Consider the following 21,782-nt stretch of genomic DNA (forward strand, 5'->3'; position numbering starts at 1 on the left):
TCTGGACCCTGTTTCGTTGAGGAGTTAGTCTGATAGCGTCTGGAGACAGCCAGGCAATCCCAAGGACCTTTCTCTCTCTCCCCCAGCTCTTCTCCCCAGTGCCTGTAGTTTACTGGTTGTTATACTAAAGTCTCATCACAGTGACATGCTCCAGCTGAGTGTTCCCATTAATCACCACATGAGAACACACTATTCCTGCTGAGAATAGGCTCCGTGTATGAGCTCTGCGTGAAGCATGGCCCTTCCTAGCTGGAGAGTTTGCAAAAACGTTGCATGCCCATGCCTTCTGTCACTGTCTGATGCCGTGGAAAGAGGGTCTCAAGGGAGATGATCACTTGTGTTTGAGTCCTCCCTGTTCCCTGCCCTGTTCATTGCACCCACTGAGCCTCTTCAGTGTTGCTACATCCTTTTCAGCCCTCGTGGTGGGTTGTAGTTTGACTCCCAACAGTTAAATCCTAGAGCTCTCATTCTCCTCGCCATAATACTGCTATTTAGTTGATGTGACCTCATTTGCCAAGTGATGTAACAGGGTACATGATCGAGCCTGGCACATCTAAGCAGATGTATTCAGTGGACACAGACACCGCATTATGAAATGAAAAATATCGCTTAAAACCTGAGCAGCACAAGAGATTACAATGGCCTTCATGCAGATCAGCTTACCTAAAATAGCGCTGAAAGGACTTTGGCTGCAGTCATATGCTTCCCTTTTTAAAATGAAAGGCTGTTGCTTGTACTACTGTAATGCAACTCCCAAAGGAACCAGCAGCAGCTGCAGGTTTTGAATTTTATCATTCTTGGCCTCTCTGTTTGATAGAATTAACTGGAGCATTCCCAGAGGACACTCCTCCCATAAAATTATTCTCCGTTAACTACAATAACAAAAAATAGTTCCAGACTTTTTTTTGTTTTAGTTTCTAAGAGGGTAATAAATTCTCTTGCAAACAAGAACATAAATCTAAAGAGTTTGATAATGGATCTGACTTGCTTTGTTTCATCTGATAGGAAACGTTCATTGACTTTGCCATTTACATTTGCTGTCTTGTCACATTATAAGAGAGGGCTAAATATTGATCAGTGAAGTCCAGTAAAAGATGGAGGGGAACCTAAAAGAACTTACTATGTTCATTTAACAAAGGATTAACAGAATAATAAGGGCTGTTGATAAGCACATTCCCAGTTCCTCCTTCAGTTCTTTCACTGAAGACACTTCAGATAATATACTCTGCCCTGTGCAATTGCTGTTACATGTAAATGGTTCCCTGTTGAATTTGTTTCCTTCTGTTCTTGCTAGGCTCCATTCAATCAATAAAGAAGCCTCAATTTTCAAAGACAGATGTCTATGTTTACCCACAACTCTTCATGCATGTGTTCATTTTGTTCCCCCCAAAACACATTTCTCTTTTGCACACAACACAAGCAGAGGAAGGTGATAAGAACAGAGCTTCAAATATCCTCAGGATGTTTAACAACCTAAAATGCAACAGTGCCCAAGATGAAAAAAAGACTTGGGTAGCAACTGTAACATTTTCAGCAGAGGTCCAAGTACACACAGTGGTTGACATTATCATATCCAGCATATCTCTAAAACTATGTGGAAGACATGTTCAGGGCAGCTCAATTGAGAGCCGCTGCTGGGGATTTCAAGGGCACCCAGGAGGGTGTAAATTGAACACTTGCTTCTTTCAGGTTTCTTTTGAAAATCCTAGACTAAATCTCTATTTAAGCCTTACCTGGTAGATATCAAGATAGGTGCTCAGGGGACACAAGGATACGTTGGATACATTTGGTTTTTTGATAGTAACTGGTAAATAAAGATAAAGCAGATAATAACTATTGAAAACAAAAGAGTGAATCCATAGTTTAACAGCGGGTCTGACTTGCTTTGTTTCAGTTGGGCTAGAGAGTGTAGGGAGCAGACTCTGAACAGGAAGGTATTGTGGCCCAGAGCGGTGTGGTGTCCTAGCTGCAGGTGAGCGGCAAGTGGGACACCAGGGGCCTGTGCAGAGAGGGGTGGAGGCAAGGGAAAAGCACCGGGCTCTGGCAGACCTGGGCTGGAGAGATGGAGGACAGCTGACAAAGCAGGGCCCTGAGGATGGACAAAGGAAGATAGTGTAAGACCAACAACAGTATCTAGCCACACCAATCAACAACCGTCAGTGCTGATCAATACTGATAATGAAACTGAGAAATTCCCATAAAAAACCTTTGAAATAAGTTTCCTGAACTGCATGTTGGAAACCCTACAATGAAGAAAGAAATAAGTAACTTCTGTTGCACCCTCCTTAAACTCCACTTATTAGTTAGTCTTGACATCCAGAGCCTATCTTCCATGCATGTGTGTGTATGGCATTAACATTATATTACTTACAGCTATTTAAACTGAACAGCCAACAGGACACTTCCTTGGCTGAACATCTCTTCCAGTCATAGCACTGTGTTCTCTCAAAAAATTCTGTTTTGCTAGCTAATTCATTATTTCTTCATCTATGCTATAAGATTTTTGGCATAAGCATCTGTTTCCTTTCATAAAATCCTAGCTCATTTTGGACAAGAGTAATAATGATAAATAATAAGTAAGCAATTTCCTCTATTGCAAACAATGCAGTAGCAGAACTGCCTGTCTGAACCTCATTAACCCCCATCCAATCTAAAGAAGAAACTGCTGAAGTGCTCTGGTTTCCAGCATGATTCCTAAATGGAGTGAAAACATGCCTGAACTAAAAAGGAATGAACTTAGCCTTTACTGCATGAAAAATGATTTTACTGTGGCATCACCAAGCATGACACTATAATTATGAGCTTGTGGCACTTTCAATAATGCACTTCTGCAAGAAAATGATGAAAACACAGTGTAAAACATCTTTCATTCTGAGGGTTAGCACACAAGGCCTTCACAGGTAGTGACCCTATTAAGAGCGTGTACATAATTTATCATAGCCTGTATCATTTCCTTCTCCTCTGATTCCCCTTTCTATCTACACCCCCTCCCCCACCCCCAAAATGGGACTCTCTATCACACTGCTCTGTGCTGTACCATAACTAATGCTTGGATTGATCCAAGGTGCAAATAAATGAACCCACCTCTCTCCTACATCAAAGGTACTTTAGCAGCAAGATGCACCATAGAGACATGGAAAAAAAAAAAAAAGTGAAGGGAATCTGAAAAGCCCCTCTAGAAAATAGCAGAACTCAGGGGAAACAATATTTACAGGCAGGTCTGCTCTGACAGGTTTTGCCCCCCCCCCCCCCCCCCCCGGTCCCACCACCCAGCTGTGTCAAGGAGCCCTCTCCTCCCTCCTGCGCTGACAAGCCCCTGGGCTCCCCTGGCTCCGTCCCCAGCCCTGCACCCACCGGGCAGCCGGGGTGCTCCCCGGGGTGCAGGAGCAGCACGGCACGGCCAGGGGTGCCTGGCCCCCTGCGTTGGGCAGCGGCTGCTGGGGCAGGCAGCAGGAGACTGGGCAGTTCTCTGAGAGATAGGCACCTGCCCTGGGATTGCAGCTAAACTGCTTTAGATGCCTAACATTGGATAGGGTAAATATCAATCAAAATGACCAAATCCTGACTGCTTTCTAAAATGCACAAGGTTTTCTGGTTTTGAAAAGTGGAGTGTGCTCTTTCAGCTGCAGCAGTACAGACTTTCAAACCACTTTCCAGCAAAATGGGCTTGAAAGAGAAGGAAGTGATTGAGACAAAGATGAGGAGAGTGTTTTTTGCTACAATTTTTTCCTCCTCTTTTTTTTTCTTTTAATCCCCAAATTGCAGAATCTGAAGAGAGTTTTGGCACTGACAATAAAAGTTGAGGGGAAAATGGACATGTCAGTACACTGACTTTCTAAATCTCTCTTTCATGCTTTACCATGAATTCACTGAAGTTGATGCATCACGTATTCTAACTGTAGGTCTGAATCAGGGGAGCACCTGTGCATACGTACAAATCCAGTCAAAAAATCTGTGGGACTTAAATGGTAAACTATATTCTTTCTTGAGTCAGGACTGATGTGAGTATTCGCAATCAGCACAAAACTAGAAGCAGTCCTTGAAAATGCAGAAGCATTAATTACTTGGTCAGACCATTTGATCACACAGTTCTGCAGTAGCTGTATGGGGTGCTATCTTATGGCTAGAGCTAAGGATGGGGATCACTGAGAAATAAAAGACTTGGTAACCTCCCCCCATCTCTATTTATTCTCTCTGTGTTACACTGAGTATATAGCAACTTCGTTGTAGAGATCACACTTACCTCCAACTGATACTAGTGATGAAGTCAAAAGAAGCACTTTCAAAGCGAGGCCATGCATCTTCCCATGTCTTGGTTTCCCTACCAGTGACAGTAAGAGCTCTCGGTCTTATTACAAGCATGTTTTCCAGCCACAAAGCCCCCAGTGATAGTACAGAGATTGTAGATCATGCAAAATAACTGTTTCTGTTAGGCTGTTATATTTGAAATCACTGTCGAGGAGTTTTTAAAAAAAAAACTCTAGAGGAATGTACATTTTTCAAACTGAATACAAAAAAGATTATAGTTCTTGTAGTTATTTCCAGGGTATTTACACATACTCACCACAATGGCAATAGTACTAATGTAGTTAACTTTATTACTTTCACATGAAGGACAATTTTCATCTCCTACAGAAAATAAAATGTTTATCATCAAGTCTTATTCTTCTACCTCCTCAAAACTTGGCAGTCACTTGATATCATCCATCTCTATTAGGATGGTATGGGTTATCAATTGAACACTCTTCTTAATTCATTGGCTATTTGGGAAATCACAGTCCCAGATGGTTCTCTCTCTCACGTGGTTTCCACTGCTCTCTGGCTCTGCTTCACACATTTGGCTTCTATTTGTACAGTAAATGTCATTTACATTGGCTGACTCCAGTTTCCTTTTCTGTTCACCTATGTCACTTTATGCAATTCTTTTTCCTCAGTCTAAAATCCACTTTGTAACTCAACATAATCTGAATCATCACTTATGTCATTAAACTATAGGCCTTTCTTCTTCTCTTACGAACTGTATGATAGGAAACTCCCAATTTCATTCATATTGTTTAGCAATGACAAGGGCACGGTGTAGTTTATTAGCAATATCATATGCTAGCGTAGCCAAGAAATGCAGCTGATGTCAATTCATGTTTTAGCCATGGTAAGAGAAACTGCATCAACTATTGGCACAGTGCAAATCTTTTACTGATTCAAAGTCTACTGCAAACAGCTCATCCACATACATGATTTCACTAGCTCTCACAAACAGCCCAGGAAAGGTGGCCTGTTTTCTCCACTAACACATTTTTCTTGTGAAAAGAAGTAAGCTTATTTCTAATTACTAGAAATGGAAAGGTAGCCATGTATATATGGAGAGCAACAGTGAATGAAATGAAAAAGTGATCTATTTTCACTTTGCAAAAAGAAAACATAGCCAGTCAACAACAATTAACACGAAAACATCAGAGCAAAAAAAAAATTGGCAGGAAAACAATCATTCCAGATTGGCTACAGCTTTTATAGATGTGGCATGCTAAATACAGGTTGAGCCTTCCCTCTTTATAGAAGTCTTTCTAGAAAGCTGCTTCAGTGGATGCCAGCGAAACCTTTACTCCTGAGGAAAGCAAATACGCTGAAGGGAGCTGGTGCTCTTTGGCCCAAGCCTGCTCTCGTCACCTTCCACAAGGAAACCCCAAATCAGAGGCTTTGTAGGACAGTGCTCGTACAGCAGTAACCTCTTGGTCAAATGCCTCTTAACTGAATTTCCAAGCGACTGAAAGATCTCCTGCTTGCGGTATGAGTCTGCGACACCTCAGCAAAACTGCCCTGGGACTTGAGCTTTCTAAAGGTGCACCCAAAGTTGCTTATAAGCTGGGATGGAAAAGGCAAAAACCAACATACCTTCCCCTCTGGCAGTTCAACAGGTGTGTGCTAAAGTAACTAACACTGTCTCTGTGCCACTGCCGCCTTGACGTCACGGTTACTGGGCTGACAACAGGTTTCCATGACAAACGAGAAAGCCGATCCGTTATCTCCCCTTAGGAGGAAACTGCAATGCCCTCTCTCCCATATTGTGCTAGAACCGCCCATCTTTTTTTTGGCACATAGCACAGAGGGTGCATTTTTTCCGACTGATTCCAATTTATCTCCTTTCTGGAAAACAGAAACCAAGTTGTTTGTTTTTTCTCCCCTAACTAAAATAGCGGGCGTCAACCTCACCTCCCTGCGATCGCACCCAGCCTGCCCACAGCACCCGGGGCTTTTGCAGGCTGTTGACTACCATGCCGAAAGGAGAACAGATAACACGGAAAGAAGACAAACTTTGAAGCAATGAACAAAAACAGTATTAAGTCATTTGATTCTCTTCTGGGCTATAATTTATTACCTCCACTAGCAGGCATGGCCCGTAATAGTTAGCAGATGTCTAAAACATCTTGTTTTGAACTTATCTTAAGATTAAAAAGAGATTTCATACTGTTTAAATAGCAGCTGCAGAATGAAATAAGGTTTCCTTCCTAATGTGACAGAAATGTTCATCCTAGCCTTAAAAAAGGAGGACTGTTTTATATTCTGTAAATATTGAGGGAACTAAGTTTCTGTGCACAGGCACCCACACATTATAAACTTTATATGCCTCTAATTTTCAGCAATTGACATGAAATAACTCCTGGGGAAAAGGCAGGACCGGCTGCCTGAATGCTTCGCAGGGTTTTGTTACAGTTTACCCCAGGCTTACAGCTCACCACAAACAGGAGAAGGCTAGAACAGCCTGGCCACGAACACAGGTTAGCAGATACACAGGGCCAAATTTCCCAAGTCTTATTGCTATTACTACTATTGCACCAAGAGAGAACCCAGCAATCCTCAAAGAGCATCCCGAGCTGGATACAGAAACAAAACTGAAAAATCTTCAAGGTAGCAAAGGCAAATGTTTAATTACACCTGTGCAGCCCCGCTAGCTTTACTGCCATCCTGGCCCCAGCAGGGACTTCACCATGCACAGCAACGCCCATTCCCCCTTTTATTCAGCACAGGGGCCTGCTGCTAGTTTGGCCTCCCTGTCGCAGTCCCTGCAAACCCTCAGTGCCCACTGATTCACCTGCCTTTTGTTCCCACAAACACTAAGCTTCAGCCAAAGGCTTACTAATTAACTGAAACAGGTGGCTAAGTCTCTAACTTGAGGAAGTTAACATACAAACAGCTAATTTAAAAATGGGTTTAGATCGCAAAAACAATTATTGTTCCCTTTCAGGCTGCACTTATTTCCTCTTTGCTTGGCAGAGCAGACGCTTTCTGAGGTTTTCACGGATTCCTTGTACTTGCGGGTTTCCCGACGGGCACAAACAGGTATCTTCTCCTATGTGGCACACAGTACCGATAGGAAAAAGATTTTGTAAGATCTGCTGCAACAGAACAAAGATGGTCCTAACCTTTATGCATCTGGTTTGAATTTATGATTTTATTCCCTTAGAATACACAAGATTTTTCCTAAGCTAGGCTTTTCCTCATACATGTTTCTTTTGATTTTTAGTAACATAAGGTTGTAATACACTGCTCTTGAACAGATGTGATGTTGGAGCCTATCCCGAGGAGGACTGATCACCTTCAGAGGAAGGCAAACTCTAACCCAACTGTGTACTGTTGTCTTTGGGGAAGACAAAATGTCTTTCTTTTGACTCCTGTTAAGATCATTTTAAATCCTGCTGCATGACAGCGGGTTACCACTAATGTGGCATGTAACGTTAAAGACGTTATTACCGAATACGAAAATATCTAACACTTTTGAAAATACAATCAACATATTTTATTCATTGTCCCAGTGAGGTTCACAACTCTAAGACCTTCAAACCAGCGCAGGACTTCAAAACACACACTGAACCTCGAGCCAGTGCTAAGTCTATCCCTATTAAGCAAAGCACAGCATATGCTTAACATTAGAGGCATGTGCTTAATGGGCTCATGAAACAAGGCCTGTTTTATGATTCAGCGCAAGCAATTTGCAGCTCGGTATTCATCTTTCTTACAACTAGCAGCGTACCCATGAAATTACGACAGATCGGTGGCAGGAAACAGACCCCTGGTCTCACCAGCAGGGTCATTACGCTGAGCAAACATGGCAAGCGGCACCCACCCAGGGCAAGCCAGCCCCCCCAGCGCCACTGACGAGCCCCTGTCAATATGCTCCATTTACAATCACGGAACAGGCGCATAAAAAACAGCACAGCTAATTAAACACCATAGCTGTTTAGCATAAATAGACTATAGGCAGGAATAATACCTGCAGATATTTTTACTACAAATTCACAGTAACTTCACCACTCCCAGCAGGTATCTACACTCCTGACTCTGAGAACATGTTGCCTGCACATATTTTTATTTAATTACCATCATTTTCAGAAATTTCCTCCATGGTGCTCAGAGCAGAGTCATTAATCTTCAGTAATCTTTTTGAGCAACAATTTCAACTTTTATGGGCCTGGAAGCCCTCTCTAAAGCAGGGGCTGTATTGTCTGAGAGCTGTATTTTATGCAAGGCCGTTGTCATGGTAACATGACAGAGATGGGAGAACCCAAACAATAACTGAGCATCAAAGAATTATAAGTGCAGGGAAAATTCAGAACTGGGTTCTATATGAGAGCCATAGGCTGTCCAAGCCGCAAATTTTAAAGCTTAGGAAGACTGGATATTATTATAAGCTCTCTTGGGGATGGCTGTATTCCAGTAATGCATTATCACTGATCTGTTCCCATTATAATCCATCTATTTCACTGAAAATGACATGTTTGTGGGGCAGTGGAAAAGCAATCTGAAAAGGAACAATTGCACATCTCCGCATTTGGGAGAGGAAAGAGAAAAAGGGGGGGGGGGAAGGTTATAATCAAAACTATATTTCAATAGCAAGCCCGGCTGTTGTAAAAATAATAATGGTCTTGGCTAGCTGCTTGTTGTGAAATAATGAACCTTCTGCACCTTTATAATATTATTACAGGCATTCTATAGAGCACCCTAATAAAAATGGATGGCTAACTAAATGAGAAAAGGCTGCTGCATTGTTTTACAAGGCAATAATCCAGTTCCAGAACACGTAAACTGTAAACCCCAAACCAAAGAGTTTATCCCAAGAACACAACACATCTTTATTGTTATTGTTACTCTGTTGCTCTCGTATATGTCTTCGCAGATGTGTTTTCAAAATGATTAAAATCTTAAAGCTAGCAAGAGAGCAGAGCACAATTATGTCTCAAGCAGTGCCGAGTGCCCCAAACCACTATGAACTTGAACAAAAGGAAGTTACTTTTTTTACATCCACAGGGACTGATTTGTTGCTTAAGGATGGGATCATACAGATATGAAAGCTAAAGAAACCTAGCAGAAGGCCAGTGATTTCCAACTCTACCTCTTTTCCCATGTTTAACTTAGACCGTTTCTTAAATCCCTTCTGCATCTTGGAAACAGGGACTGTGGCAGTCACCTTCTTTTCATGAGACAGAGTACGAGCTTAGGTTTGAACTAATTTTTTTTTTAAACAAGAAACATTCAGTTTGGATTAACCAGTGTGGTCCGTCACTAGCTGCAGTGGAAGCGTTTCGAAGGCTGCAGCATCTCTAGGGCTCTCAGACACGTTGATTCTCTAGTAACGCCTGTGTCCAGAAATGAACGCGTTTGTCCTACATCTGTCCTAATTAGAGGAGCTTTTGGGTCTCTCTCCTTACTCTTCTGCATATTTCCATGAAACCCACAGAAATAATCTTTGTGACCAACAGATTTCACTGGAAATTTGTCCAATGGGTTCAAAATTTATTAGAGGGCAGAGCACAAAGACATGCACAATGTGAGAGGAAACCTTATTTCCTTAGGAAGCTAAATTAAAAAAAATCTTCTCCTATCACAAGGTGAATCCCTTAAGGATTTCTCTACAAACTTGACTGCCTTATAATAATTTTATTTTTATCTACCTCTGTCAACTAACCAGTTTTCATGCCATTTTCATTTTCTATTGTTCTACTTTGTTAATAAAAATATCATGTGGCCCAAGTCAAATGCCCACAGAAGTCTATCACTGAGACACTAATTCCTCTATCAGCTGTATTATAATTTCATTAAAAAAATCAAACTAGTTTATTTTCTATAAATAGATTCTAAGTGGCATTACTTTCATGAATCTGCTTTAATCCACCATTAACTCAAGTTCTATATTAGCAGTTTCATTGTTATTCATGGAATCAATATACCAGGTTTGCAAGTCTGTTTTATTAGCTAAAAATGAGATGTAGCAGATTCTGAGAACTGCACTCTCTTCACCAAGCCACAGGTGCAGTAAGGAGATTTGACACAATCTTTTCAGTGTTTTCATTTTTAGGTCAAATGCAGATCCCAAAGCTTTTTCAGGATCTTTTGTTTATATCTTGTGCTGGAACACAGATACCCATTACTATGTCTTCGGTAACCATATGAATTTTGACTACTGTAAGTTAGACAATTCTTCTAGTGTAAGAGACTCTGCTATGGAAACCTGCAGAGAAATTGGAAAGCAGTCTCCCTAATGGACATGATATGGAGCATATTTGTGAACGTAGATCCCTTGTCCCATTGCTACTGGACAGAACCAGATGGTCCCATTACATTAACACCTTTAAAAGTTGTCTTGGAAGAGAAGTCAAGGACCAAGTGTGCATTACAGCTGAACTGTACTTTAATTTTAGGTGTAAACCCTAGAGGCTGGAAATGACTCACAGTGGGTATAGTCTGAAATTGCTCAATACAAGCATACATGTGCATGCGCACATGCGTGTCTACTCGTTGGCACACTGCAGTCAAGTTTAGCTATTGCTTCCTTTTTCTGAGGTGTGTTAGACACAACGTCCACAACCTTTGGAATGGAACAGTACTATCAGTGATTGCTTAGCACAGATCAAGGCCGGTTTTTATAGCTTCGGGATATGTGACTTCCACTTACATAGCTCCCTCACTGCCTATGATGCAAGACAGTCTATGACATAACAGCTTGTTTTATTTTATCAGTCTCTGATTCAGTGTTATTTGGCTTTACTGTGCCTATTGCATGTGCATTAAGGTATTCAGAGATGTTTCTTCCCCAATCCGCTCTTAGCTGCCTCTGCAGTAATAACAATGCATGATCTTGGACAGTTCGGCATGTGATTAATAGCTGCTCAGATTACTTTGGCAGTTTTAGCATATGCTAATTGGGCTAACAAGGTACTAAGTGCTCCAAGGTGTTATGAATGTGTTGTAAAATCAAAAGCTCTACTTGTCAAATTCATTCATTGCTCATGGTCTGTAATCTCCTTGCAATGAGACTGCTCCATGTGACAACACTACAATAGTTTCTCCTCCTCTACTGTGAAAGACTTCAGCACGAAAGCACAAAACGCATCCTTAAGTGATATCGCCTCATTTCCAGAGAAAGAATCTCAGCCAACAGACTCCCTGGTATCAGGGAGAGTGTCAGGTTCCTCTCCAGCTGCATCTGGACAATCGGGTTATGGTGGACCCCTTCCCATGGGCTACTCTCAGCAGGCTCCTCTTAGGTGAGCAAGGCACGTGTGGCCACCTGGTTGCAATCAGTCTCCCAGAGGGCTGCGGCCGTGACAAGGCTGTGTCCGTATGTCTGCCCTGCAAGGGATCCCCATGCACTGCGTGAGGCTGCTCAGCCCGCCCTCCAGCTATCACAAGTGCCCTGCACGCTCCATTTTACAGATAGTCTCAGACAAAACAGTCAAGTGACTCTACACATAAGCTTACAGAACAGAGTAGAAAGTTCAGTATCACTTGCTCCCGTTGCCAGTTTTGCTGAAACACTGATTTCTTCCATTGACGTAAGAGACAGGTTCACCTGATACCTTCTCCTGTTTTAGCTAGTTCTCTCTTACTGAAATTCACAACTCCTGTCATCATTTCCCTGGAACTGAGCAATTCATTCTCTTTTTCACCCTGTTCCTTCCTGTTCCTCCTTCTTCCCCACTAATGCAAGAGTCTTATTCAACACCAAAACTCAAGTTATGATTTCTGCTGTATTTTAAGTCAATAAAATAAAATAAACCATGTAAGTTAGCCTGATAACATTTTGTGTCATAAAATTGCTGCCTGCAAGTACAACTGAGCTGTACCAACCTGAGTCACTAAGCGAGCCGTTTACAGGACCGCAGGCATCCTGAAGACACAGATATTGTTACATCCAGGGTGAGAGGAATTACAGGGAGCTGGAGGAAAACCTATACACATTTTTATGATTAAGAAGGAGAATATATGCTAAGATACATAATCACAGCAAGCTATAGCCATCTGTCGGAGAAGATGGCTGAAATCGATTTGATTTGTATAATCCAGAAAGTTGCTCAATACATTCTTACAGCCCAAATCACTGTCTACAGGGTGGCCTGTTGATTTTGATGGATTACGCTTGACTGCACCAGAACTGAATTAGCCTAATAAAACCAAATTCTGCTCTGCCACACTGGACTGAATTGAGAATAACTTCTTTGGATGCAATGGTTTAACAGAAAGGGTAATTAGGCCTCTCAGAATATTTACAGGGATGAGTAAATCATTAGATGAAGTTATAGGTAGATGATGGGATTAAAGTGCTTCAATGAATAATAGCTATGAAGAGCATCAATGAACAAAGTTCCTGGCAACAGAGAGGTCTAGCATTATATTCTAGATGCATGCAGATGTAAGGACAGGAAAGTTCACTGGTTTCTTCCGAAACTGAATACAGAGCGAAAAAGTGCACAGTATGCAGCATACAGGAGAATAACATATGAATACCACAGATCAGGTAAGGAAACGATCACCCAGTCAAGAATGCATTCTCATAAAATATAATCACCTAAGAACACATTTTAATGGAAATTCAAGATTAGTGTACAGACAAGGACTTGGTTCCAAGGAACAGCTCTGACTGTAAATGGCAGCAATTTTTTATGCAATTAACACCCTTCCTTCAGTGGAAACAGGGGTGGTAACAGGAAGGAAATGTTTAATCTTGAGATCTAAAAACATGACTCTCTCTTGCTTGACTAAAAGATGTGCTGGCTCACAGCCAATAACAGACTCCTAAAACTCTCCAGTTTCAAGGGTGAAGGTTCAAAGCAATATCCTGCTTGAGAGGCGGGCCAAACTCAGGTCCCACTAAAGTCAATCTCCATGTGCTTAAATGGGGCAGGATTTGGTCTGGACACTATAATGAAGTACTTTCCACAAGAGGGGGTGGGAAGACACAGGTGTGATGGGCTGCCAAAAGCCACATAGCTCATGTGTGCACTTTTACACAACACTTTTCCATAAGTACATTTGTAATTAACTAGCAAAGAAAACATCCATGTTTCTACACCAAAAAGATAACCATGACCAGTCAGACAACAGAAACATGCTGCCCCTCAAACAGCTTCTGGAATAATCACTTGCTTTAACATGGTCTGCCAGTTCAAAATGCTGGCTCTAACCTGGCAATGCAAAGCAAATACCCTGGCGTACAGACCACAGGCTAGCAAAGCTCATCTGCAAACCCAGCCTGTTCAGCAGAGCCTGGAATCTTGGCTTTAACTCACTGATTTCAAAGGACAACGAATGCTTGCCCAACACTGAGTCTATATTGTGCTGAATCAAGGCTACAGTTCCTTCTCTCTACCTGCTGCTCATGAGTTAAGTACAGGACTGAACAGACAGGCCACTGACACTACGCGGTGAACAGAGGACGCACAAGTCCGGTCCCACATCCAGTTGATGCTTCCAGCAGCTTCTTCCCTCCTGCTCACTCACTAGAGCCCCTGTAACGCACAACCGGGCTGTGTGGTGGGAATAGTTGCAGCTGGATCATGTAACACTCCTAACCCTTTGGGCTCCAGCAGTTTAAAGAAATGCACGGAACTTATTTAATCCTAAAAATCCATCTTACTGTAAGAGTAAGCAGTCAGATAATAGTATGTTATACATACCTAAACATGATGCTATAAATAAGAAAACATTTAATAAATAAGTTTGCAGCAAATATTCAAATCCAATGACAAGATTCTCTTCATTAAAAAACAAACCAATATATTAATCTCCACTGCTATACTTTTTAACAACGTGAACGACAGATTCAAAGAACTTCTGAGCAGCCACAAGCTGCTTCTGCATTTTGAAAAAAGAAATAATAGTAATTGGGCTTTTTAAAGGCTTGTCCTTCCTTTGCATGTTTAGATTCATACAGCACATTTCATCTGTAACCTGGCATTCAGCCCCTGGAGACTTTATCTTTTTTTTCCCAACTCAAAAAAGCTTCCAGACACAAAACAAGACCCTTGCTACACTGACAGACTTCTGGTTAAAACTATGAAGTATTGAACCAGGGCTTGCTCAATGCCTTCTTGTGAACATAAACTACCCAGAAAAGAAGTAGGACATAGAACGTGATTCTCTCTCAGGACCCCGCGGTGGTAGCTGGCGCTATCTACCAGGAGAAGTGATTTGCTATTCACGCAGGTAAATGCAGGTAAGGAGCTTGACTTCAGCTCTTTGTAAGAAATTCTGTTTTGATGAAACAACTTCAACATGAATTAGAAGAAAAATCCCATAGTGAGGGGGTGCATTATCTATCATTTACTAACTTAAATACAGTCTAATTCACTGCCCATTTCCCTTTAATAAAGCAAAATAGAAAATCTATTTCTCAATCTTCTGTATAGGTCAGGTGCTGCGTCATCGGCACAGGATGCCAGGTCTCCCACCAGTCACTCAAGATTCAACAGAAACGCTCTCTTCTGCTGCTTGCTAGCTTTGCTTGTCTCTTCACTCGACTTTCTCCGCAGCCGCTCAAGCCTTGTTACAGAACCCTGAATCACTCCTTAATCAAAATTGGAGTTTAAACTAAATTCAGCTTATTTGCTACTAAAATAAGATGCCTAGCAAAACTGCTAAGTTGAAATCCCAGCCTGGAACTACTATGACCTTGGGAAGATACACATTTGGATCCAGAAATGGTTTTGTGATTCATCTTTATTTTTAATGGATTGCTCCAAAAAAGTGATCCTTGAACAGATAATTTGAATCTGTTTCCATGTGTGGTCTTTGTCTGATCCCTCCTGAAATGGGTCAAATTTCTCTCTCATAACAGAAATGCACAGCCTATCTGCGAAGGTTTGGCCCAACCCGAGTTCAAATAATGAAGCAGGTGAATTTGGACCATTAATTAAGACTAAACTGAAGGCAGGGAAGACAAGATATACAAAATTGTATTTTGAGTCATAGTACCATAAAAATATTAGGAAAATCTCTGAACAAACGCTATCCATTGATCTCCTAGAAGAAAGACTGCCCAATGGCAGGAAGTGGGACTAAGAACAGAAATTCTCTCACCCCTATAATCAGGACAGCAGTATGAACGCTAGCAAATCACTTCACTTCTCTGTGACTCAGTTTTCTCAGCCATAAAATGATTCTGACTGCTTTGCAGTAGACTTTGAGATCTATGAATAAAGAATATGAGATAGATGTGCCATGTAAGTAAGATCAGTTGTTCTTTTACAGCCTGTCTGCATATTTATTAAATTGGGATTCACCATCTAAATAGAACCAACAGTCTGCTTTTGTTGATGATAATACAATAAAGGTAAAAACTCTTATTTTTGCCATATTTCAGAAGTCATTTAATACTCACTTCACAGCCAATGGCTGCCATTATTTTGTTGCAGTTTCCTCATTCATATAGATGGTACCTTGGGATGTTCAGAATTGCTCCTTTACTGCCTCCCATCAGGAGTTTAGCTTAAGAATTTAAGCTCACTTTTCTCTGCTAGAATCATTTGCCCTTTTACAGCACAAAGAAATTTAGTAAAAGAGAGCTGATCTGTTGTGAGTAAAGAGAAAAGGATTTGCAAGGACGGTGTTCTAGCCTTTGGTGGTGGTGTTTTATACTGTTTTACTTGAGGGGAATTATTTCCATTAATGGTGATTGCAAATCCCTGTGTACTGAGACATTAGCATCACTCATGCTTGTTTGCAAAATTAAAGCAGACAACTAAAATACTATAGAGCTCTTTTACTGAGCACTTATCCTATTAAGTCACTTACCTTTACTCTTTACATAGGGGTAGGATGCCCAGAAGAATGCTTTGGGGAATGTATCGGATAAAACATTTAAAGGTGCAGTGAAATGCAATGCAGAGCCCTGATTCATTAGGAGCAGAGGGGTACAGCGGCCAGCAGGGCAGGGCCCCACCGACCAGGACCCAGTCTCACGGGATGCGAGCAAGGGAGCAGAGCAGGCCCGGAGTATGTGGTCAGGTCCAACCTCAAGTTCAGATCATAAGGTAATATCATGGCATTGAGGTGGGTCTGAAGCCACACCAGGAAGTCAATCCACAAGTCAGGGTTAGGATCAGGTTGAGCGACTACAGGGCAGGTCTGCAGTGATGAAGCAGGGCCAAGAAATGGGCATGGTTGTGGCTGAGCTGGAGACCAGCACTGCTCTGACCTAGTTGGGGAGGCACAGGCAGCCCTGGCCTGAGCTTAAAGAGAGCCCTGGGGCCACGGGCAGGGGTGGGGAGAGGTCCCAGGTGAGGCTGGTCTGGACCAGTCAGGCCTGTTAGTGCCCTCAGGGCCCTGGCAGTTACTATATTACTCCTATCAGTGCAAATGACAGGTTGGTTGTCAGACTATGCAAGTGGCCTTGTTTCAGATCTGCACCCTGCAGACACATCCTGGCTCTCCCGAAACCTAGCAATGCTGCTCTTTCTCTCTCAAAAGACTTGAAACCAGCAAATGGAAAATGCTTTGTATATTTGTTTAAAAGAATTCCCTTTTGGCTCAGCTTTTACTGAACTATTTTTATTCATTTATTTTTCCCCCAAGGGGAGAGTGTTTTGTGCAAAAGCTGGAGCAAAATCCTGCTACTAGTGAAACAACCCCCCAAACTGCTGCTGGATGCCTGAAGGGCTGGATGTGCTGTGGAGGTGCAAGAGGCTTGGGGCCAGGTACCCACCCAGTGTACAGTGAGGTGGCTCCCTCGAACCCAGTGAAACACAGATGACTGACTTACATTGGCTGGGCTATGCCCTGTTTTCCCTCCATTTCTTCAAACAGCTCATCCTTTCTGCCTTGCATCTCTGAAGCTAGCAGCTGCCTTACCCAGGGCCACAACTCTCATCTGTCTCCTTCCTGCCTCTTTGCAGCAGCACACAACTTACTGCATTTCAGCTTCAACAGTGTTATCTTCTTTGTGAGGTCTAAAGAGGGTGGTCAAGTGATCTTCAATAACACATAGGCTTCACACAATGAGAGGGTCACAAATGAGCAACCCAATGAGCTTGAAAAAAGATAGATTTTTAAAGGCCTTTCTCAGTCCTGACATTTCTCTCCTAGAAAGATTCAGGGGCAAAGGTTTCATAAAGGCGTTCAGTTACTGGGGGCAGCATAACTTCAGGATCGCAAGAGCATTTCTGCAAAATAACCATGAGTAGCACTGAGACCAGAACCTCTCGAAGCATATGAAACCTCAGATACATAAAAAAGACAAGCCCCCCCCAAATTAAATGCTTCTGCTCGGACCTCTGCTAGATTTCAGCTGCAAAGGGAGGGAGGATGCAACCATCACTTGTTCAGCCATTGCAGCTAAACCCAGAAGATGAATCACGAATGTTAGCCCTTAGCTCCCAGCCCATACGTTGCAATCAGCAGTGGTTTAAGGCAGTACAAAGCTGGTGGAAGGCACTCAGTAGCTGAATCTGCTATTGGTGAGGTAGAGGGTGGCAGAGACGGGGTAAAGCCACCCTTTAAATTGCCCTAGCATGCTCTGGCAGCCTGCACATCAGGGCATCCACTATGATGCTTGGTGCCTAGTTGTGAAGGCAAAGACCAGCCAGCTGAATGCCGCTTATCTCATTTTATATTTAGCAACAGATACAGAACATTGCACTCCAGTTTTCTAAAGAGAATCAGTTAAATTCATAGGAAAATCAGCTCTCACTGCATTATCTGCAGCAAGCTAGAAAGTTAAAGTTTTTCTGTGTATTTCAATTTACTTTCTTCTCTCTATATAAATGTTGCACTTCTAACTGATGGTTTAACAATTCCAACTCCAGTTTTAAAGAAACATCACATGCTCTGGCCAAGGAAAGTGTTTTTTCGCTTGGGTAGACCCCCTGCTGTCCTTTTCTCTTGAATCCTCAAGATCACACAGTAAGTATTAACACCGGAAAACTTTTAGAAGTAACAAGGCCAACTGAGGCTCGAGACCTGTGGGGCACAGCTGGTTCCCACCCTCAATTCTTCCTGCAGCCTCTGCAAGCTGAGAAGGCTCAGCACCTCGAGAGATTGTGCCCTAAAGACAGGACAACAAACCTAACCGCCTCTTGTGAAAATAAATAACAACCAGCCAACACACAGCTTCTCTCCACAAGGGTGGAAAATATGCATGTGTGGTCCAGCCATGTTCTTTCAGTAACTGTTTATTTGCAAGCACGGTCAGGAAGTGATGCTGTAGCGTTAGGAGAAATGAACCCATAGAGAAAAGTAGCTGAGGAGTTGCGCCATGCATTTCACACCCGTCTGTTTCTCGCCCACACACACATTTGAGGAGGTTGATTTTGATTTTGACTGTTGGTGCCTTCTATATTAATGTAAGATCCAAACAGAAAAATAAAGTTGATCTGGATAGTAGCAGCAGCATGTGATCCTGGAAACCCAGGCTTGGGTGTCTCCCTCTTGGCTGTGTGTTGCTGGTAGCAAGACGTGACAGGAGGCAGCACTTGGTTTACAAGGGCGCGAGAATGAGGACTCCAAGAGAGATAAGTGCCTCCTGTGTCATCCTGCCGCAGGAAGATTTGGCTCCAGAATAAATACTGCCACAGGTCACTGACGGAGTTTGTGGACCAGGAAGCAACCAGAATAGCTCTCCCCAAAATTCAAAGACTTTTCTTCCCTACTCAGGCTGGGGGTGAGAGAATGCAAACCTTTGCCGGGATCTGAGAGGGAGCAGAAAACAAAATCATGGATACTTTGGCTGCTGTGATCTCTTCCTCAGGTCCCCTCACACCTAACACCTCCGTTTCTCACATAAGCTCTCACCTCCCTCAGCTGTCTGCCCAGCTCTGTATTTTCCTATGGCTTGCCTTCCATGTTCCCCCGATTCCTTGTATTTTCTCCCAGTCCAGCCCATATTTATGTCCTCATGATGCTTCAAGGGCCTAGCCATGATCACAGGTGTATGCAGTCAGGCAACACACAAAGACCAAGATAGACACAGCCCTCCTCAAAGAGTTACAATCAAATAATTCGCCATCTGCCTGCTCCCTTTTGCCTATATTCAGGCATTGCACCGTTTTTGAGACTAAGTATTCTCTCACCATGCCATAAAGGCCCCTTCCACATGAGAATGTGTGAAAGCGTTTTATACAGGTTTTATATGTAGGTTTGGATGGAGAAACATTTACCAGCAGAGAGCAAGCCAAAGAGAGGGAGGTGAGACAGTAGGGTGTGAAATTTTCCAAAGAACCGATCAGCTCTGGAGACTAGCAGTCCTGTTGAATTCACAAGAACTGATGAATTCAACCCATCAAGAGCCAGCCAAATCTGGACAGTTACTGGATACTATTAATAAAAACAACTTAATGAATTAAAGATGTTCTAAAAAATATTGTTTGTGATCTGTGTCTTCCACAACTCAAACCCCTATCAGGACAAAGGGAATTCATAACTCTCTCCCCTTCTCCTCCTCCACACACACTTTTGTGTCCAGTATCAATCCTTTTGCTAATACTAACTTTGAACTTGGATGACCTCCAATGGGTCCCAATGTCCTTGATCAATGAACTCTAACCATGTTGTTCAAAGACCTGTCCTGAACACTAATTTCTGATCACACCTGAACTTTTCTTCCTTTCTAGACAGTTATCCTGTGTTATCCTTATCAGCCCTTTTAGCTAGAAGTATGCCTTTCCTAGGCCGCCTAAGTTCCTTATACAAACCTGGCACTTTACAACTAGTAAGTATTAACCACACAAAAATGATGAATTCTAAAGGAAAAAATCTATGCCAACAAAAAAAAAAATATTGTTCCCCCAGAGGGATATATTTAATTCTGTACAGCCAAATCAAACAAACATGCCGTAATCACCAGAAAGAAATCTCAGAAACAACTTAGAACAATAGTACAGGATAAATAAATATGAACTCAAATTCTTGGAAGAACAGGAGGAGAATGATCAGCTCTAGATGAGGAATAGCTTCTTGCTTAATGACAACGTGGACAGTGCAACTTAAAGAGAAGAAATAAAAAACCAAAATACCCTTTAACACAAATCCTGAATCCTGTTTGCTCCTTTCTTTCTACACCTAATACTTTCGATGATCTAGTACATAGACGAAGAATGGCTATAGGCATGACTCCAAAGTACAAATGGACACTTTCTATTCCATTAAGTTCTCATTTGGGGGGGGGGGGGGCATATAATCTACTCACTTTTTATTAACCCTTTTGTCCCTCCTATCAATAGAGAACTGCAAAAATAGCATGCCACTGAACTGGGAGTATCTATTTCATGTCCTGTGCAAGCTTGTTCACAAAGTGGTACCTGGACCTTACAGACAGTAGTTCTCAGCAAGTGCCAGTTTACTCTCATGAGATGTGACAAGACAAGTAAGTCTGAGGGCAGCGTGAGGGATCATCTCACCTGTCCAGCGTCAGTGCCTAATACTGTCATTCTACAATGTGGAAGAGCACAAGTGAAAAGGGGTTATTCATGGGGAGGAAAGAAAGGAACTAGTGAATAATTTACAGGTCACTGAACATTACTTTTGACAAACAGTAATGAAGAAATGGCCTTTAAAAACTTACAGTTCAGCTTGCACTCCCATTAGCATATATTTAAAGGAAAAAGCAGCTGAGCAACTTGATCTCTGCTAATACACATATATAATTTTGTGTCGCCATTAAGACAGAATTTTGTTGGAAAAAGCACTGTTTCTGACTATCATGAAGAAATTTTAAGAGATTCCCATTTAGTCAAAGATCAATTCAGATCTAGAAGCTCCTTGACCATTTGAAGTCAAATTCACTTTCTAACAATAGAATAAATAGAAACAAATCTTGACATCTTATTCTTTGAAAATCATAGAACATTTATACAAGTCAAACAACAGCTGACCTCTCTTTAGAGCTGAAAAATAGAATATACTTTTATTCTTCTAAATCAATAATTTATTTGAATTCTTCTACTTCAAATTGTACTAAACTCTTGGGCCAGTGATGTTTTTGAAAGAAAGATAGGGATTTTACTGCACTTACTTCCTTCTTATTCTGTTTTGATTGCATCAAACTGATTCACTTAAATATCCTCATGACAAAGTCTTTCTTCCCAGCAGGCATCAAAACATTTTTTGTTTGGCTTGGTAATAAAGATTTATTGATTCAGAGCATGATTTATTTCCTGTCATTTGATCTCATACTGTAGTCCACAGCTGAGTCTTTCAACTATCTTTACCAGGGCAGCATTCTACATCTTATTCCTGTACACTTCAAAAACACAGCCATCCTGTCTAACGCAAGATCACATGTTCTTCAGAAACATCTTGTGATTGAGAGATCTTTCATTCGCAGTGAGCCTGGGAGACTTCTTATATCAACTAAGACAACCATCAGCTGCATGCCATCTGCTTGCAAAAGGTTCATCGGCATATTAGTATAGAATCTGATTTTCACACTGCTTAGAGAAATACAAAGGATATATCAAGTGGGCTGCCATGTAAATTATATTTACATTACATTATATTTAAATTTATTACATTATATTTAA

At 41.9% G+C, this 21,782-nt stretch overlaps 1 protein-coding gene across 5 annotated transcripts in view; it reads right to left on the reverse strand.

The window, feature by feature from the left end:
• The window catches only part of KALRN (kalirin RhoGEF kinase), a 526,992-nt gene that overhangs the window by 111,872 nt on the left and 393,338 nt on the right, over positions 1 to 21,782 (reverse strand). The gene's annotated exons all lie outside the window — the stretch shown is intronic.

This window comes from Dromaius novaehollandiae, chromosome 7 (genome assembly GCF_036370855.1).
Source record: "Dromaius novaehollandiae isolate bDroNov1 chromosome 7, bDroNov1.hap1, whole genome shotgun sequence".
In the NCBI taxonomy this organism is placed as follows: Eukaryota; Metazoa; Chordata; class Aves; order Casuariiformes; family Dromaiidae; genus Dromaius; species Dromaius novaehollandiae.